Below are 19,288 nucleotides of genomic sequence, written 5' to 3' on the forward strand. Positions count from 1 at the left end.
TTTGGATTTGTTTTTAGCTTCAGTTTTTTTAGTAGAGTAGTTAGCCGAAACACTTGTCAAAGATAACTGTTTTATTATTATTATTATTATTATTATTATTATTAAGAATCTAACGTGGGTTGGGTTTGGACATGATATTTGAAGTTTTTTGGATTTGTCTCTAACTTTCAATTTTTTTAGCAGAGTAGTTATCTGAAACTTTTGTTATAGAATTGAAAGTATTTTAAAAAAAAAAAAAAAAAAAAAAAAATTGAACGTGATTTTTTTTTTTATTCGAAACTTTTTTTTTTTTTTAATGGGAGTTATCCAAAACTTTTGTTATAGAATTGAAAGTGGTTTTATTAAAAAAAATAATAATAATAATTGAACCTGGGTTTTTTTTTTTGAGAAACTTTTGAATGTGGCCAGCTGGATTTGAATGTGGTTTTTTTTTTTACATGTCTAATCTTACCATTTAAGTTTTACAAACTAATAAATTTAAAGGTATTTTGGGCATCAAAATTGAGAAATCCAAACAAAAAAGTCTCTTAAATAGTAGTATAGATGAGATAAACTAAACTATTTTTTTTAAATAAAAAATAAACAATTTCTTAATAAGATATAATTTTCAGAAATAAATATTAATACGAACCTGCAGCCCAATTTTAACAACATCTTCAATGGCCTCCACCCAACTGGACTTGACTATGGCCCTAATATACTGTCATCATGGCCCATCTAACACAACCGTCGGTCCTGGTCTTCTAGCCCTTCTTAGAACCACCGACTAAAAAAAATACAACATTAATACGGACACACTGACCTAATTTAACTCCTAAATTAATATTGTGTTGTCAAACATATCCGGGATATAAAAGGAAAAAATTGAGTTGTCAAACCTGTTCTAATAGCAACATCACACTCAACTTATTCCGTAGCAATTAATTATTAAATTAAAAAACAACGCAACTCACAACTAAATAGATTCCTAATAGGAATTGGATTTCTTGAGAATCTGTGTTTTAGTTCTTCCATGCACGTTCGGATTGAACAGTAATCGCTATTCCCTTCTACTATTTAAGTCGAACACTGTCTTCTCTTTCTCTTACATTAATTCTATTTCTCAACTTAATTCATGGAAGGGTTTCCAAGGTCCTCTAGCCCTAGTTTTTCTGCATGGTCTTCTAAGGCTAAGCAACTACTCGCTGCTTTATCGCTTTCTTCTACGCCAGAGAAGAGAAACGCAGCCATTGCAGCCATGTTGAAGCGCAAGAGTGCTATGCTTCCATCGGTTTCTTCCAAGGTCGTGACAAAGAATATCGCTACTAATGGTCAAATGAGTTTACAAAGAGAACCCGTCTTTTATGATTTTCTCTCTGCGATGGAAAAGAGAGATCGTGAATCTCAACCAAGACAAGCAAAGCTATCTAAGACCAACAACCAACCTGAATTGGAAGAGGTCTCAACAGATTTGAAGTTGGGTTGCGGTCCATGCATCACCCAGAAGAGAAAATCACCAGAAAATTTTGCTAGTAATGTCTCTATTTCGTATCAAGCTTCTGGAATCAAAAGAATGAAACTTAAAAGTGATCTTGAAAAAGAAGAAAGGCACGGAGGTGTTTCATTGAAGTTGAAGCTTGGCTTTGACGATCCGTGGGTTATGAGGAAGAGGATCAAGGCAGACTATACTAATGAGCAATGGTTTAGTCTCTTTTTGGAGACAACCTATCTAGGGAAAAGGATTTTGACAGCATGCGAGCAAAAACGCATTGAAGGTGCGATAATTAGGTATGGGCTAAAGATACCAGTGGTTGTATGGGATTTTGATACCAAATCCGAACATCAACTTCTCATTAAACAGAGAACAAATGGGAGCAATGTCATCCTGGAAGATTGGATCAATGAATTTGTGTTAAGGAGAGGTATAAAAGAAGGTGATGAGATTGGACTATTTTGGGATGAAAGCAATTTAAGATTCAATTTTAGCATTCTCAAGCGGAATTTCAGCAGGGAATCCTCCCTCAACTAGTTTTCTTGGGCAATCCTTTCTATACATAGAAGTTATTTTCGGAGTTATTTTATTGTTTTTTTTTTTTTTAATAAATGGATAGGATTTCAACCTATGACTTCTATGATTATTGCATTCATTATGAGACAAAGTTCTTATTTAATGGGAAAAAAAAAATTATTAGTTGAGCTAACTAATAGCCCGATTTTGTATTACTTTATTTATTTATTTATTTTTGTTAAGTAAATGTTATAATATTTCTATTTTGTTGTGATATTGAAGTAGATTGTGAGACTGTTAGTTTAGCTTCCCCTTTAATTTTAATGTAATAATCAATTGAAAACCCATGCAATACAAAAGAAAAATCAATAAAGGATATTTATATATTAATAGTTGGGTCATATATTAAAGAATCTACGTCACACATCATATGATAAAAGTTGGATTTTTAGAAGTCGTGATTGTATCAAGTGATTAAATAAAACTGTAAACATAAAATCATAAGTTTGAAAATCAAACAATTGAATATGTTTCACAAATATAAATTTGTATTGATGAACTCATAGGTACAATTCTCTATATTTAGATTCTAATACAATAGAATAATCCTCTAATTCGACCTCCTTAGAAAAGTCTTCAATTCAAGTATTGGGTCGATGTAGTCTTGACTCAAACATGAGATGTCCTCCACTTGGATCCTTAGAAGTCGTGATTATATCAAGTGATTAAATAAGACTGTAAACACAAAATCTCAAGTTTGAAAATCAAACAATTAAATATGTTTCACAAATGTAAATTTGTATTGATGAACTTGTAAGTACAATTCTCTATATTTAGATTTTAATACAATAGAATAATCATTTGATTCGATCTCCTTAGAAAAGTCTTCAATTCAAGTATTATGTCAATGTAGTCTTGACTCAAACACGAGATGTCCTCCACTTGGATTGGAAAGTGGATTGAAAGATCTTTGGAATGAAATTGTGTTGGATCTCTATTTGTGTGCTTGTTAGAGATTTCTTGTTCTTCGTGTTCTTCGTAAATTCTTCTAATGTTCTTGATCTTCGAAAATTAGAATTGAAAGTTTTTTAGGGCTTTAGAGCTTGAATCTGATGAAGTTTCGATGGATCCAAGTCTTTGAAGTTTCTAGAGGCTTTGAAGCTTAATTCCAATAGAACTTTAAGACTTGTAAAAATGATTTGGATGAATGTTCTTCGAATGTTCTTTGTCTTTGAAGATTTGTAGTAGAAGTTCTTTGGGGCTTTAGAGGCTTGGAGCCATAGAGCTTCACTAATTTGTAGTCTCTTGGTGTTAATGGAGGCTTTTAAGCTTGATTCCAATGAACTTTGAGATGTAGAAGGATAACTTAAATGATTTTGTTTCAAATGTTCTTAAGGTTCGAAAGTTGAAGTTCTTAATGTTCTTGGAGGCTTTGGAGCTTGATTCTAGCTGAGCTTTACGACTTCTGAATGTTCCTGAATGTACTCCATAAGATTGAGGAGAGTCTCTATTTATAGAGGATTTGAAGACATGCGATTGGCTCTCATTGGTGACACGTGTCATAATTTAAATGAGGGACTTTATGTCATGTTCTCCAAGGGACACATGACATTATTTGATTAGCAAAAGTGTTTTAATTTAAAATAATACATGACAGCTTTTAATTAGGCTGCTTATTTCATTTAAATTAACATGCATTGATGTGTGATTGATCCTTAAGTATTCTTTGTAATTTTTATTAATACAAGAGAAGCTTTTTACTTTGAAAAGCATCCTAAAACTAAAGTTTCTTAGCTAGGACTTATTTCAATCCAAAGCCTTTTAGTTAAACATACTAACCCTCTGGGTATTTTGTTTTGTAAATTGACCGAGGGGAACAGCAAAAATCAATCTCTAGAAGCTTTTGTGTGAGGTATTTGTTCTTGCTTTTATCTCACTTTCTTGTTGTTTTTATATTTTTTTTTCTGCTTTAATAATCTTCTTTGTAGTTAACTTTACTGTTTGATTGATTAGAAAGCATGCTAGGTTGTTTATATTAGGTTTTGATTGGTGTGTGTTTGCTATGTTTCTGGACAAGGATGCATACGCATCTCCATGACACTATGTACACATACTTAGGCATACAAATCATGGTCAACTTAGAGACCCAAATTTGTTTGTTCTTACTATTGTTTGTTTGAGATATTGTGTTGCTTATTTAGATGGGTATTGGACCATCTCCTAGGATTTGTATGGGAAGTACTCTTAAGGGGAAGAAATCCCATCCCACTTAGGCATCTAGGGTTTTATTTCCCTTTTGATTTATGTCTTCCATTTTATTTTCAAGCAACCCCTTCCCCTTTTACTTTCTTGCACTTATATATGTAAATATATATATATATATATATATATATATATACACACACTATAGCTAGACACCTAAATAAAAAAGATTTGTTACCCATCTCTCTTAAATGATTCTTAAACCTCAAAGTAGGGCACAAAATGGCTATGTCACCTTAAGGATGGTTGATGGCTTAGAACTCACATCTCTTTTTGGTGAAGAATCCATAGGGCTTGAAAAGAGATTAAGGTTTATTTTTTATTTATTTATTTATTTTTTACTTTTTGAGGATGAACCATACTAATATTATTATTCCAGTGAACCTTTTTCAACACTTTAAATTTCAGCTCTTTACATTAAAGTCATTTATATTTCAACTCTTTTCATTAAAGTCATTTATTTTTCTGCTCTTTACTTTTATACTGTTTAAATTTCTGCACTTTACTTTCCTTATTATTTATTTTTCTGCACTTTATTATTGTTGTTCCCTCCTTGATGATATTGCCATAAAATAAAATTGCTTGGGTAAAATGATTTCTTTACAAACTTTTCTAAGGAAATGCTTAAAAATAAAAAATGTTTTCTTGTTTTCTTGCAAAATTTCAAAAATATTGTGTCTAAAATGATATTTTTTTCAAAAAATGTTCTTTTACCACGTTGGGATTTCTTTCATAAGAAAAATGATCTTTTGAACAAGTATTTTAAACTTGCCTTTGTATAAAAATCATGAGATTTTTTCTTGAAGCCCAAAACTTTTTTCCTTTCAGAATAAAAACCCATGAACTTTTTTAGAAATCTTATCTCATCAAATCTTTTTTCTATCAAAATCATGTCACTTTTCAAAAAATCTCTTTTTCTAAAGAATAAAAACTTGTTTTGCCTTTGCAACTTTGCTTGTTCAAAAATGGACTTTCTTTAAAAAGAATGTTGAAAACCATTTTCTTAAAACTTCTCAATAAAATCCGTTCTTTCAAAAAATTTTCTTTTTCTAATCTTTCTTTAAAAAAAATAATAAGAAGAAGAAGGATACGATGTAAATTTTGTTTATACTTTGAAATATAAAACTTTTCCTTAGAATAGATTTGTTAAAAATTTGTGCCTATGGTTCATTCACTTTGAACTCATAGAATTTCAAATAAGCTTACATTGTCCCTTTCAAATTCCTTGGCACTAACCTATTATTTTGGTAATCTTTTTTGCCTGATTAAATGAGGAAATGTGGATAACAACAAGGTGCTACTCTTCCAACTCCCTTCTTTATTTTTGTGTTAAAGTTTGTTGTATATAGTAGATAATTTTCACATGCTACTTGCATATTAAATATTCTCATCACATGTTCTTATAGGTTTTTGTATGCTCCCTCACATGTTATTTACATATATAGCTCACATGTTTTGTTTGTAAATATCCTTTGAAGTTAATATTCACATGCTAGTTATAAGTAAATAATTATATATATATATATATATATATATATATATATATCTTTTCAAAAAATAAAAATGCTGAGTATTCAATTTATTCACAGAAAGATAATGTTTGAGATAAATTAAAATGAGATACTATCTTCAGATAGACATTGTGGGGTGCCTAACACCTTCCCCACCTGTAACCAAACTTCCGAGTCCAAGATATTTGCTTCGAGACTTTTTTTGGTTTGCCTTAATTAATGAACTTTTAAAATTTGGTTTAGTTAATTAGGCAACCTAAAATGAATTAGACCCCTAGGTGACCAATCACACCTAATACAAAACCAATGTTTGGTGGCGACTCCTAAAATAAAATTAAGAAAAAAGGGACTCACATTCACACACCCCACCCTAGAATCACAAGCACACAAAGTGTCACTTCGACAAGGACCCAATATGCATCCCTAAAAAAGGAATTCCCAGAAAAGAGGGTGCAAAATTTTTGGCTGTCCACACACACACTCTAACATGCATCTAAAATAATCAACATGGCATACCATCCCTTTGCATCACATGGTATAAAATCCTACCATTCATCTAGCACATGTATATCCAAGGGTAACAAGCAAATCACAAGGCGATAGCATCAAAAGTTATGTTATCAAACATATTTAATAAAAAATATTTAATCATTCAAGCATAACATCATGGCATCAATCAAGCATACTCATCATGTTCATTGATCATATCATGTTCATCAATCAAATCAAATGCATGGTCATGCAATCATGCATGACTTACCTCACTACATCACAGCACCTATACATCAATGTATGTTTTTGTTCTATGCATGTTCATGTTATTCTCAAAGATGTAAACCCAAATCATCCATCTAACAATTAAACAAAGCTAAGCATGTTATCCCACTGACCTAACAATTTAAGCATGCAAAACTATACCAAACAGAAACAGAACAAGAGGAAATTGAATAAAACAAACAGAACTTGAAAGAACCTAAATCTGGGTTTCTAGGCACAAGAATATATGTGCATGCACGGGGCATGTGTGCACATCCCATGTTCATGCGTACGCAGGCTACAAGTATGCGTATGCATGCATGAAGCATGCGTACACATACACACCCAGAAAACATAGGATAGGCAAACAAAATGGGAAATCTAGCAACCTATCATGCTCATAATACAAAGACTAAACAACCTAAACTAAAGACAGAGATATTAAAGCAGTAAAACGCAAAAGATAACAAACAAATAAACAAGAAAATGAGAGTGACAAAGTTTGAAACTTTACCCCAAACACTAGAACTCTTTAGAGTTTTGATTTGACTATTCCCTTCAATCAATCTAATTAAGAACAAAACCAAGAAGGTTAGTAAGCTTAAACCAAGCGTACACATACTTAAAGGCATGCGTGCGCATGCATAGGGTTTTTTGTGCACATTTCTTTACCAAAATCATCGATCAAGTAATAGTTTTACCAGATTAGGCCCCAAATTAATCTTAGGCTTCCAAATGATGGCGTCATTAGGGAATAGGAACTCGGGTTCTAAAGGGTAAAAAATGAGATGTCTACAGGCGTGCACTAGTTGCACACCAGGCATTATGTCGGCGCCAGCAATTTTGCCTTTTTTTTCCCATCTTTTTCAGTTTTAACTTTGGTTGCTCATTTGAAGGCCTTTTCAGACTCCATTCGACCTAATTTCAGTGGCATTGGAAATATATGGATATCTAGTTTCTAGAACACCTAAGATTTCAAGGATCAGATGGTTAAAGGGAATTCGATATTATTTGCAATGGCATTGGTTCCAACCTATTCTGATGGTCAAATCAAAATTATATTTTTGGTCGCTGATAGGGATGTGCATAGGTCAGGTTAGGTCGGATTAAGGAGATTTTTTTACCCAACCAACCATGGTGGGTTAAAAAAATTTTAACCCAATCCAACCCATCACATAAGTCTAACCCAACCCACATGGATCAGGTTCGACAAATTTATTATTATTATTAAATTGAATAGAAAAAAATATAAATATAAATATATTAAAAAAACCCAAAGATTAGTATCAATGTAACTCCTTAAAAGCAAATAACACTAATGACTAAACAATAATAGTAATTTACTAGGGTTTGTGTGAACTAATTGGCTTTTATATAAGATAGAAAGAGCTAGTTATTTTAAAAAATTTATTAATTATATAATATATTTTAAATAAATAAATAAATATATATATATATTAAATATATGGGTGGGTCAGGTTGGGTTTGGTGGGTTTGGAATTTTATGACCCAAACCCAACCCAATCCGCTATTAAAAAAAATTTTGTAACCCAACCCAACCCACCAAGCCTAAAAGCTGACCCAATCCGACGGGTTGGGTTGAGTCGGGTCAGTTTTGGTGGGTTGGTGGGTTGGCTACACACCCCTAGTAGCTGACGGTAGTCAACCTTATGTCAAATTTGGTCAAAGTTGGTAAAAATATCCAATAGCCTTGAGTTTGATGTAAAAACATGGAAAATTCTATTTTAGTGTGGTTTTAACTAATTTTGACCTTCGGTCAACCTTGGGTTGACTAGGGGCATTTTGGTCATTTTGACCTAAAATAGCATTTTGAGTGCTTTGATGCCCAAATGGGTTTAAGTACGATGATATAAATATTCCCACGGTCCTTCAATGAGAAAATAATATTTTCGGAATTTCCGAAGTTTGACATGTAAATTGAGTATAAAAAAATACGACATCGATGGTCATTTGTATTGTTCAAGTTTTGATTTTGTCATTTTCCTCCTTTGAATTAATATTCATTGTCAAAAGGTGGTCCTTTCATAAAAAATGATGTCTAATACATAGATGGGAAGAGTCCTACCCGTTAGGGGAGGGGGGAGGGGGGGGAGGGAATTTTGTGGGAAACTTTCATAAAATTGCTCGGGACTTTGCCGAATTTATGGAGTATTTAGTGCATAGAGAAATGATATGTTCATAACATTTTCACAATATTTTTATAACAAATCCTAAATGGAAGGTTGTTATTGGTTGTTATTGTTAGGACAAAAAAATAATCTTAGTGTTAGTTTCAAATTTGAACCAATAATAACTAACCACCTATGATTTGTTATAAAAATGTTGTAAATGTAACATCTCTTGCATAGAGAATAATGTGGACTTTTGCTATAGAAACCAATTTTTACACAAAGAAATTCACATACTCTCCTACAAATTCAGTAATTTATCTGAGTTAGACTCACCAAAACATGAATAATTTTAGGACTACACATCCTTTATCACAACTGTCTTATAACAACTGTTTAATCTGACTGATGTGAATGCTAGGCAAAAAAAAAAAAAAGTTGGTCCACATGAAATTAATAAATAGCTAATTGCAATTTACCGTAAAGGACAGTTATAACAAAAAGTGTAGGAAAGTATTACCAGAATTATTCCCAAAACGAATCTAATTGAGTGAAATAATTATTGGCACTTTCAGTGTGACCGGACTTCTTCAATAACGACATAGTTCCTATATTTCGCATTTCCCCTGTTTGTCTTTACCTTGGAATATTGAAAGGTAAAAGAGTAAGATAGTGGACTATTTGTTAGAAATCATTATCCAAAAGTTGTGATGGGATTTCTACTTTGGACAATGAGTCAATCAATATATCTTCCTTTAAAGGCATCAATATTCCATACAAGTTCACTCTCTTCCCTAATTTTTTCTTTACCAGTCGATTTCCTATCATCTCTTGCAATTCTTCTCTGCCTTATATCAGAACCCATCGGTCCTCGTCTATTTTAAATCTTCGCACCCTTTTCTTCTCTTCATGGCTCACGATGGCTTTGCTGATCCACAAAGGATCCTCGATTTCTTCCACTCACCAATGGAATTATGATGTCTTCTTGAGCTTTAGAAGTGAAGATACCTGCTATGGATTTATGAGCCATTTATATCAAGTTTTGTGTGATAAGGGCTTTAATACCTTCATCAACAATAGTCTTCCAAAAGGGTAAAGAAATTTCAGCAGAAATTCTCAAAACTATTGAATCGTCAATGATTTTGATTATCGTATTCTCTAAAAACTATGCATCATCTACTTGGTATTTGGATGAATTAGTCAAGATTCTTGAGTGTAAAAATAATTGCAAGTTGGTCTTACCAATTTTTTACAAAGTAGATCCATCAGAAGTATGCAAACAAGAGGGAAAATTTGGGATAGCGTTAGCTAAACATGAAGAAAAATTCAACGGTGACGTGGGTAAAGTGCAAAGGTGGAGGGTAGCTCTGAGTGAAGCTGGATCTTTGTCTGGATTGCATTACAGAGATGGGTATGTATCTCATGAGTCCTCTCAAGCTTCATGAGGTTAATACTGTAAATGGCTTCTCATTATTCATAACCACTACATGCAAATTATGAAAGTACTTTATTTTGCATAGGTACATATATATTAGTGTGAAAAAAAAATATATATATATATATATATATATATTAGTGTGTGTGCGCATTGTGATGCATGTGTTTGTGTGTGAATCTTCCTTTCCCACTTGTTGTAAGAAAGAAATAATTTTAACATGATTCCTTGGTAGTACTAAAATTATATATAATTGATTTTGTATAAAATTTCCATTCAATTTCTCTTTTGTATTTTTTTGGTTTTTATACTTTGATAGCTGAAGGGTGAGGGTTTCAGACCTTGGATATCTCCGTTAAAACCATTAGGAGATGTCAATTGAACTATAATATTGCTGGCAATAACTTTCTCTAACACTAGGAGGTACCAATCTCTCTATCTCTCTCTCTCTCTCTATATATATATATATCTTAATAGACAAAACTGAGAGAAAATCCAATTAGATTTTAAATTGGAATTCAATTAAAGTCTAATTTTGTGTCACATGTCCCATCTAATCTAAAATTTTAAATTTTTGTGCCAAGTAAGTTAATTCAGTGTAAAAATTAAATTTTAATTAGTGTTTAATTGTGCACCACATGTCCTATCTAATCTAGGTTTTTTTAATTTTTGTATAAAATGAATTAATTCAGTATAGAAAACGAGGAGTCCAATATATGTAAACCATAAAAAATCATAATAATATATATAACTGTATATATAAAATTAGAAGAAAAGAGAGTTTGAATAATTTTATATTTATGAGCCATTTTTTTTGTGTAACTAAAAGTAATTCAAATCTATAAGTTATTTATGTAATAACCATGACTATGTACGGTCCATTATTAACTAAGTAATATATTAAACCAAAACTTAGAGAAAATTCAAATAGAATCAAAATTGGACTTTGCTTGTGTTAACTTTTCATAAAAATTAAATTGTTTAGATTTTTGTTGTTATTTTTTCTCTAAACTAATAAGCATATATATTTTTTATATTGTTTCTATTCAGATATTTTGTATGCGAAAATCTTGAACCTAAAAAACTATAATTGAGCTAAATGGTCTCATGCACCTATCCCCATTCAATTTAGGAGATACTATTGGAACAATCTATTCTTTTTATTTTGTGTTGTATTTAGTATATTTTCACGTACAATGATTGTGAATTGATATTATATATGTAGTATCCAATAGTAATTTTCAAAATTATATATGTAATAGTAATGTAATGAGAAACTTTGGATAACTAACATCATAAAAATTGTAAGAAAAAATTATTTTAATACCTTCAAATGTCCTGGTCAAACTAATATTTTATATATTTAATAACCCATACTAACATTAATAGTACCATAAAATTTATCATTTCCGTGCATAAACACAAGTTACGTACTAGTCGAACCATAATCCTGTTGGCAATAACTCATTCTCTCTCTCAAAAACTTACTTTCCATTCCATAATCCAGCTAGTATTGTGTTATAAGGAGGCAATATCTATTTTCTTATTTTTAAATCTTTGAGTCATTCTAGGGGTAATTATTATTGAAAACTTTTTTCTCTTAAGTTTTACTCTAATGGTGGATGGTTTCCACATAATTTACTTATATCTTGAAACGTAAATATTTCTTTGAAACATAAATATTAAATTTTATGAACTAATTATATAGCCAAATTAAAAGATTATGAAGCGTAAACTATTCTTAAATCTCATTTATCATAGTTAATGTTTTCAAATATCTCAATCAAGACATTTTGTAAAATAAATAAGAGAGTTACACAATTGCCAAAGAAAATTGTTGGTCCCGCAGTTAAAAAAAAGAAAAAGAAAATCTTTGAACAATTTACAAAAAAATTAGCTAGCTCACAAAAAATCAAATAAATATCACTTTATCATTTTAATCACTCAAAAGAACTTACATAAAAGCCCTTTTGAATATATACCACTATAAGTTTCTTTAAAAAACCTTCTCCTCTCTCCCTATGTGTGTGTATTAAAAATACTTAGTATTCTAAAAAATAAAATAAAAAAACTTACATAAAGAAAAAAAATTATAATAATAAGATATATATATATATATATATATATATATATATATCTCACTGGTATAGTGTTTTGGCTGTCTTTAGGACATTCACTACAGGAGATCCTGAATATGGCAAAATCTAGGTATAGTATCTTAAGTGTTGTTCCTTAAGTTTCTCTTTTAAAATTCAGTCATATAGCTATAGAACTAAAAAATACATTTCCATCTTATAAAAAAAAAAAAATCCACGTAGCAAAATCTTAAGAGAGGAATCTAAGAAACATCGAGGAATCTAAGAAACACCACCTAAATACTGTATCTAAGTCTTCCCCTCTTAAATATACATCTCAACCGTTGCAACCATTCACTACCCCACAACCCCTAGATACAAAAACCTATCCACATTCGCTGTAAGATTCTTTAGTTTGTTATACACCATAGAGCAAAAGCTCCACCAAAGAAACACAATTCTTTGTCCAAAAATAATCTCTACAAAAGAAATACCACTCTATACACATATTCTCCTATAATAGTTGTATATCCACTAAGTATAGGAAATGGGTCTCCACTAAGCTTTTTCAATGAATTATCTATAAGTATAACCTCAAAAATTTCAAATAAAAACCCAATTTGACTATCAAAAAATGTTTTTTTATTAAAAAAAATATTTAAGTTGCACATTATCTCAAAACAAAAAAAAAAAAAAAAAAAAAAAAAAAAAAAAAAACTAGTCTAATTCATTACATGCTTCTTATGCTTTGTGATTCGCAGCAATCTTGAATCAAAATTTATCCAAGGAATTATGGAAAAGATATCGAGTACTAAGTTAAAAAGCATAAGGTTATTTGTTTCTAAATACCCTATTGGAGTAGATACTCACGCAAAGGCCATAGAAATGTTGGTAGATATTGAGTCAACTGATTTTCGAATAGTAGGGATTCATGGCCTTGGGGGAATAGGTAAGACTACAATTGCCAAGGCTGTTTATAATAGGATTGTTGATCATTTTGAAAGAAGTAGCTTTTTAGAGAATGTTAAAGAAAAATCTAGGACAATCGATGGCATAATACAACTACAAAAGACACTTCTTTATGAGATCTTGGAATATAAAGATTTGAAGGTGGACAACATTTCCAAAGGGATCAATTTGATAAAGGAAAGACTTCGTAGTAAAAGGATTCTTTTAATTCTTGATGACGTGGATAAATTGAAACAAATGGAAAACTTGCTTGGAAAATGTAATCGGTTTGCTTCAGGAAGTAGAGTCATTATAACAACAAGAGATGAACACTTGTTATCCATTCTTGGAAAAGTTTGTACAACTTATAAGGTCAAGGAATTAGACAAAAATGAAGCTCTTCAACTTTTTGAAAAGCATGCTTTCCTGGGAAACAAACTCGAGAAAGATTATTATGAACTTGCAAACCAAGTTATAAATTATACCAAAGGCCTTCCCCTAGCTCTTGTAATAATAGGTTCTAATTTGTGTGGAAGATCTAAACTTGAATGGAAAAGTGCATTAGATAAGTATGAAAAAAATTCCCAATGAAGATATTCAAGAAATACTCAAAATTAGTTATGATGGATTGGAAGGAATCGAACAAGATATTTTTCTCGATATTGCATGTTTCTTCAAAGGATGGCTCAAGGATCTTGTTGTAGATATATTAGATGCCTATGAATCATATCCCAATTCTGGTATTTCAAGACTTGTTAATAAGTCTCTTATAACCGTTGATCAACATGACACATTTTCGATGCATGACTTGATACAACAAATGGGTAAGGAAATTTTTTGACGTGAATCGCCACAAATCCTTGAAAAACGTAGCAGGTTATGGCATTACAAGGATGCTCATGAAATACTAACTGAAAATAAGGTATAATTTTTTTTTTTCTTCAAATTTGCCTCTCTTTTTGTCATCATTTTTTTAACATTGCATAAAACTCATGTTTATTAGTATCATTGTTTTGAATAAAATTTCAAAATCATTGTATACTTTTTTCACTCTATTCTTTATCCAATTAGGGGTCAAACAAAATTCAAGGCATAATGTTGTATTCACCTAAACCAGTAACAGTACGATTGCACAATGAAGCTTCCAAAGGATGGAAAATCTCAAATTTCTTATAGTTTATAATATAAATATTTGTGACGCACTTAAATATCTTCCAAATGGGTTAAGGTTTCTTCATTGGGGCAATTATCCTTTTCCCTTGCCATCCAAATATTGTCCTCAAAAACTTGTTGCTCTCGAGATGCCAGATAGTCACATCAGATTGGAAAAGCTATTCAAGCAGGTACGATTATTATAATATTTATAATTTCATTAAATTTATATTTTTAACTTTGTTGAAAATAAAATTTGATTTTTTTCTCCAGGATTTCCAGTTTGAAAATTTGAAATGTATCAATCTCGAATCTTGTGAATTTATTAAGAAATTACCAGAATTATGGACCCCAAACTTGGAGATATTGGACCCTTTTGGTTGTGTAAATTTAGTTGAGATTCATGAATTAGTTGGATTTCTTGATAAGCTTAAAACATGGAGTCTCTCTTGTTGTGAAAGGCTTAAAATTTTTCCAAGCAACCTCATGTTGAAATCTCTTAATTCTTTTGATCTTGTTAGATGTTCAAGACTTGAGAAGTTCCCTAATATTCATCCTAAAATGAAATGTTTAAGAGATTTAGATTTGCAAGAGAGTGGTATTAGAGAGTTGCCTTCATCAATTGGATATCTAGGTGGGCTTACAAAATTATGTCTACGTGATTGCCCAAATCTTAGGCTCCGTTTAGGAGTTCATAAGGGAATGGAATGGAATAGAATGATCATAAGGGAATGGAAAGAAATGGAATAGAATGGAATGTATTTAAGTAAGGGAATGGAATGGAAAAGAATGGAATAGAATGGAATTAAGTAACCTTGATTGGATGTTTTAAAATAAAGGAATGAAAATGAATGGAAGATAAGTAATCTTGTTTGGGTGTAATATGGAGGGAATAGAATGAAATCATTTTATGACAATATTACTATTAGACTCCTATTTTAAAATAAATGGTTGAATATATAGGGGTATTTTGGGAGTTTTAGTAAAAAAATCATTAAATCTAATTTCATTCCCTCCCATTCCTCCCAATTTTGGGGGAATGAAAATTTGAGGTTTTAAGGGAATAGAGAGGAATGAGTATTCCCTCCTACCCATTTCATTCCCTCCCACTTAAACTCCCAAACAAGGGAATGAGCTTTTCATTCTCTCCATTAAAACTCCCAAACAAGAAAAAGGAAGAATATTCTAAAATTATTCTTTTTATTTCTTTCCATTCGATTTCATTCCCTCCTCCCAAACGAGACCTTAGGGATCTTCCAGACACCATTTATAAATTGCAACAACTTCAGGATTTATCAATTCCTACTACCCGTTTGAGATTTACATGCAATTCTTTTGATAGCATTTCTGGATATGGGTTTTTGATGATGGAACATCTAGATCTCGGACACTGTCTCAATCTAAATAAATTAGACTTTTTGATGCAGCCTGATTACTTCCTTGCATTGAAAAGTATATCTCTATCTAGAACCAATATTATTACCATCCCTGAAAGCATAAGTAGATTTCCTAGATTAGGCTCACTTTCTATTCAAAATTGCAAGCAACTACGTGAAATTCTAGGCCTTCCAAAATCGATAAAATGTGTAGATGCAATAGATTGCTTCAAATTGGATCTACAATCATTATTGAGCTAGGTCTATCTCTTAACTTATAAGCAATTTTGTTACTAACCTAAAAAAATATAATATAATTTCTAAACTGAAGTTTCTTAAATTTTCTAATTGTAAGCAGGTTGGAGTAATTATGGGGATTTTACCAAATACATCATGTGAAGGTGCAAGAACCAACCTATCAATAAATACACAGTTATCTGATGACTTTGCATCTAAAATTGAATCAGAAGATGAGGGCGTTACTTGTTTTATTATAGCACCAAGAGCTGAGATTCCAAAGTGGTGTAATCATCAAAGTGTTGGAAATTATATATCATTCTGGGTTGGTAGCAAATTTCCAAAAATCGCTCTGTATTGCTCTTGGACAGAATGGGCCACATTAGCATGTTACAGTTTACTTTTACATCAATGGTTGTAAAAATTATGTCTATTTGAGTAGAACTTTTGAAGAAAATTCTAGTCATCTATGGTTAGTTTCTTTGTGTCATTAGTTTTTACAAAATCATTTGGATGACTCATATCCATCCAAACAGAATCATGTTGAGTTTGTATATGAAATCAAACCCAAAAGGTATCATCATAGACATTGTCCTTCTTATAAGCCAAGACCACAAAATCCTATGGTCATAAAAAGGTGGGGAGTTCATGTAGAATGCATTTGTTGTTCTCACAAATCTGGTATTTCTTACTCTCCATTTCAAAGTGCTAAGTCTTCCTCAGTCCATGATAACTCCAAACCCCTGCCTTTACTAGCTCTTTTCCCCTCTTCTTCTGCCTCAGATATGGATAGGAGGAATTTCAACAATGAAGGAGATTTGGGGATTTCAATAGAAACAACAAATATTGCGTTTGACACTCCTTGGAGGAGGGACTTTGATCCTAATGAGTTTAAATTGACTTTACCACCAAAAGCGACTTTCTCCTCACAATTACAGTATGATGACCCCTTCGCGTCATCTAACCTTTTCTTAAGTCCGTTCACTATGACCTTGTTAATAGCCTCGGCTTGCCCATTCTCATGGGGTAGGCTGGGGTAGAATATCTATTAGTGATTCCCAATTCACAACAGTACCTCCTGAAGGCCTTACATCGAATTGAAGACCATTGTTCGAAATGAGGGAGTGAGGGACCCCGAACCGGGTAACAATGTTTTTCCAGACGAACATTTTGGCGTCCACATCTCTGATGTACGACAAAGTTTCAACTTCAACCCATTTAGTAAAGTAGTCAGTGCCAACGAGCAGATATTTTTTGTTCCCTACTGCCTTGGGAAAGGGCCCGACGATATCCAAGCCACACTGAGAAAATGGCCAAGGACTGGACAGTGGATTGAGGATCCTTCCTGGTTGATGTATGTTTGGCACAAACCTCTGATACTGGTCACACTTCTTCACGTATTCATGTGCTTCTTTCTACATGTTTGGCCACTAGTGGCTTTGGATGATGGCCTTATGAGATAAGGACCTGCCTCCTATATGGCTTCCACAAATCCTTTCATGTCATTCCTCTAGGATTAGTTTTGAGGCCTTAAGGTGTACACAGAGCAAGTATGGTCCAGAAAAGGAACGTTTATACAGCTTTTGGTCCTTGGATAACCAGAACCGAGGAGCTTTTCTCCGTATCTTGTCAACCTTGATCTTCTCTTCGAGCAAGATGTCTTCCTTCAAAAATAGTACTAGAGGGTTCATCCAGCTAGGTCCCACTCTAACCTGATGGACATGGATGAATTCTCTTTTTGTCACTGAGGGTTTGTATAGATCTTCCACAAGGATGACCCAGGGTAAACTTTGAGCCAAGGAGATGGCGAGCGTGGCCAAGGAGTCAGCATGTGTGTTTCCACTTCTAGGGATATGCAGTAAGCTAAAAGAATCGAAACGTGACCGTAGGCGTTTAATTTGGTCTAAGTATCCTTGCATTCTTTCGTCTCCTGCTTCTAATTCCCCATTCACTTAGCCAACGACCAGTCTTGAGTCTGAGAACATGTTTACTACTTTTCCGCCCAGTTTTTGAACCATGGACATCCCTTCCAGTAGGGCCTCATATTCAACCTCATTATTTGTGGCCGAGAAACCCAGTTTTAGTAATTTTTCGATGGTAATCCTTTCAGGGGAAATCAGAACTAGCCCCACTACGGAACCCTTTTGGTTCGCTGCACTATCAACATATACTTTCCAGCATGTGGGCCCTTATAGAGAGATTACGCCAACTGATTTTTCATCCATGTCTTGCATCGTTGCTTCTTCTTTTAATGAGGATTCAGCGAATTCAGCCACCAAATCTGCGAGGACTTGGCCCTTGACGGAGGTATGAGGCATGTACTTGATGTCAAAAGCCCCTAGAATCGTGCCCCACTTAGCAATTCGCCCTGTATAATCAGCACTCCGAAGTATGGACCTGAGCGAAAGCTAGGTTAGAACGATAACTGTGTATGCCTAGAAGTAATGGGGAAGCTTTCGTGTAGCTTGAACCACTACTAGGATAGCCTTTTCTAGTAGTAAGTAACGGATCTCAACTTTATGCAATGATTTGCTCATGTAATGAACTGGTCGTTGTGCGCCGTCGTCCACTCGTATTAGCACTAGGCTTACTACATGAGGGGCCACAGTGATGTAGGCGAACAAGACTTCATCGGCCTCGAGATTGGACATGATTGGTGGCCGGGATAGATATTCTTTAAGTTGTTGGAAGGCCAAAGCACACTCCTCGGTCCATTCAAATCCCTTCCATTTATTCATCAATAGGAAGAAGGGTTTGCACCTGTTTGCCGACCGAGAAATAAAACGGTTTAAGGCCGCAATCATGCCGGTAAGCCTTTGGACCTCTTTGGGATTTCGAGGTGGTTGTAAGCTATTGATAGCCCTGATTTGATTGGGACTGACCTCGATCCCCCTGTGGGTCACCATATAGCTCAAGAATTTTCCCGATCCTACCCCAAATGAACATTTAGATGCGTTAAGACGTAGCTTGTGTTTCCTCAGAATTTCAAAGATGTCCCCAAGGTCTCTCACGTGCTCAGACACCACCTTACTCTTTACCACCATATCATATATATATGCTTCAATGCTCTTACCCAACTGTGGCTCAAACATTCTGGTCATCATTCTCTGGTAGGTGGACCCTGCATTTTTCAAACCAAAAGGCATCACCTTGTAATGTTAGTTTCCAATGGGAATGACAAAAGCTGTCTTTTCTTGGTCGTTTGTGGCCAGTGGTATCTGATGATATCCTTGAAAGGCATCTAAGAAGCTCATCCGAGAATGGACCGCGGTCGCATCTACCAACTAATCTATCCGAGGCATAGGGAATGAATCTTTCGAGCAGGCTTTATTCAAATCCGTGAAGTCTACACAGACTCGCCATTTTCCACTCTTCTTCTTTACCACTACAATATTGGCTAACCACTCAGGGTAAAAAACT

General features: G+C 33.1%; 1 pseudogene; it reads left to right on the forward strand.

The window, feature by feature from the left end:
- The first annotated feature begins 13,040 nt into the window (after positions 1-13,040).
- LOC126722073 (disease resistance protein RUN1-like) lies at positions 13,041-13,944 on the forward strand (annotated as a pseudogene).
- Positions 13,945-19,288: the final 5,344 nt, after the last annotated feature.

The sequence above is a fragment of the Quercus robur genome, chromosome 4, assembly GCF_932294415.1.
Source record: "Quercus robur chromosome 4, dhQueRobu3.1, whole genome shotgun sequence".
Lineage (NCBI taxonomy): Eukaryota > Viridiplantae > Streptophyta > Magnoliopsida > Fagales > Fagaceae > Quercus > Quercus robur.